A 2936-nucleotide genomic window follows, 5' to 3' on the forward strand; every position below is an offset into this window, starting at 1 on the left:
TTGCCCTGTTTTATCTTTTTTTTTCTGTCCTGATGAGGGGACACATAAGGATTAGGATGAGGTTTGTTAAACTTGTATCCGTGGTTGAGTCCGGTCATCGCCTAAACTTTGGCCTAGCAGCTAGCTCCCTTTCCCACAAAGATACTCAGTCACCACCCTCTCCATCACATCAGTTATGGGGAAGGAAGGAGCCTACTGTATTGAACCAATGACTGTGTTAATGCAAAGCACTTCCTCTGACTCTGGGTACAGGTGCCTCCTTGTTCAAACTAAGCATGGGTGCTCTCTAGAATGCTTTCTCTCTGGCTGAGTAATTATAGCATAAGGGAGAGGGAGCAGATGCATAGTGGTTCTGCTCATCCTAATCCATGGATGCGCCTCGCCAACTGCGGCTCGTGAACACAGAACTTCCTTGTACTCTGTTCTCTATGTTGCACAATGAAGTTCCCTTGTAGATGATACGTTGCTACATAAAGACTATAAGGGAGGGAGTGGGGAACAAACACAGTCCTTTCACTCCATTTAATCCTGCTTCTTCTGACATGGACAGCTAGTATAACACAGCAGAGAGAGGCAGTTTGAGGAAAACTCAGCCGCACACAGCAGATCAACACAAGAGGAAATGTTTTCTTTTGGAGCCGATGGAATTAAGAACTCATCTTCCCTTTTCTCCCCAGGCTCCTTGCTCTTCTGCTCATGAACCACCAGGGATAAAGCAATCAATGGAAGGAAACCACATTTCCAGCTTGCCTTGGTTTTCACCCCTGTGCCAGCCAGTTTAGGCAGGCTGAACTGCTCTTTTTGGAGAGAAATGCAACTAGCAAGATATGGAAACTCTCCATGACCGGAGCAGCTGGTGAGCCCCACTCTCACCTTTGTTGCATGGCTCCTAAGAAAATTATCTGCTACAAAATGGCTTGAAAGACTGAGGGTTCCCAAGGCACCTACCTGCAATACTGCAGCATTGCTATGCCAAAACATTTGAAAATCAAGGTAAGCTATAGTCACCATAAGATGTTATGATGTTATACAGATCAATATATATCAGATCTTTCTTTTATTGCCTTCTTTTTTTCTGGAGCCCTTTGGGTATCGCATTGCTTTTCTCTTTAACCAGGATGCCCAAAATCTACTTTAACAACAAACTGAGTCATGTAATTGCAAGTCTCCAATTGCATTAGGAGAAAAGGAAATATTGCAACAGTGGTAACATGCTCAGTCTATTCCCAAAGATAATGAGGCGCTTCACAAAAAGGCAAGTATGACTGTCCATTGGGGAAACCGATGAAGAAGGGTAGAAAGACTTACTCAACCCCACATAGGATCCGTAGCAGATTCTCTTGGCTTGTAAAGTTATTGGTAATTAATGGAGGTGTGGAAAGTCTTGCTAGGATAAATGCCTTTGGCTGAGAATCCCCAATGATGCAGTCTGAGCCTGAGCTCTTATTGCCTTGGGAAATTTGTTTACTGAAGGATCCATCTTACACCCAGTCTCCTAAAAGCATTAAAATGTATCTTGCACCAAACACCGTGCCCTTGCCTGCAATCAGCAGGACTCCTGACCTGAGGATAAGCTTCCATGGTGACGCTACGGATGGGCTGGAAGGATCTAGTCGCTTTTAAGCAATGCTTTCCTAGGTTGTGTCCAGGTGGAAGCAGAGATCAAGACCCAAGAGCAAAGTTGGTTGTGTGCTGCATGGGGTAGAGATCTTGGCTCTGCTGACAGCATCTCTTTCATGTTTCCTGACTCACTGTGCCCTACACAGGGACTGGGTGTGTGACAAAACTGGAAGGTTGAGCTAATTTGTCATCTTGAGTGCACACTGGGCAATGCTTGTAAGCGGCCCAGGCAAGCAGAAGTGTTACTGTCATTATAGATGGTTTTGGCCCAAAATATATTTAGTCATGCCACACATCCATTCTCTGTTACACTCTCTAATTCATTTCTCTCTGTTGCAATAAAATATTTTTTGTCCCTAACTATCATTCACAGGCTGCTTGGGTTAGCATTGGAGCACTGGTTGAAGAGACTTACAGTCTGTGGGGCCCATAGATCTGTGTTAAAATGATGAAAGTAGCTGCAATAAGATCCTGTCTGCACAAAACTGAAGAGCACCTGCCAGTCCCCATGATAATCCTCCTGACAATCCCTAGCATGCGTTGGACAGAGTGACAGGCAGGGAAGGCAGAGGCGCAGCTCCTCTTCACTGCAGCTCACAGAGGCAGTGCCAACCACATGTGCATTTTGGTGATGAAAGTTGACAGGAGGGACTTGCTGACGAGAAACAGGAATAGCAAACATCCAGCCCCATTTGCATCAATGTGGCTCTCATATCTCATGACCCTTCAAGAGCTCATGCAATGCAAACAAGGCACTGGGAGCATTTCTAGGAGTTAGAGAGAGAGTTTTGACTATATCCCCATTAGAAAATGAGTTGGATCCATCCTGATGGAGTTCCACTTACCTCCATTGACTTACACCTGGGGCCAACTGGCTTTTTACCTTTTTTACTACTTTTGTCCATTCCCAATTTATCCCCAGACCCTTCTGAACAAACCCCATCCTCATCCCTAGGGACTGTGACTCAGAACTCCACTAAACATCATTACTGGCCTTAAGACTGAAGCCCTTTACATATATTGTCTTTGTTTTCCTATGGATGCTTAAGCACAACAAAGCCACAGTCCTCTTGGGTGAAATCCTGGCCCTAGTCAATCAGAGTTTTTCCACTGACTTAAAATCCATGTTTCTAATGTAGCTGATGTTTTAACACTGCTTCCTTTTACTTTATTCCCTTGATACTCTGTTACCTCCCCCCCCCACCCCCGCCAACCAAACAATCCTGATGGCAGACCACTGAGAAAGTTTCTTAAGGGAAACACCATTTTAGGTGGCTTTTAATCTCTCAACATCTTCTTGCAAAGTGGACAGGGAA

This window comes from Alligator sinensis, unplaced genomic scaffold (genome assembly GCF_000455745.1).
Source record: "Alligator sinensis unplaced genomic scaffold, ASM45574v1 scaffold323_1, whole genome shotgun sequence".
Classification (NCBI taxonomy): Eukaryota; Metazoa; Chordata; order Crocodylia; family Alligatoridae; genus Alligator; species Alligator sinensis.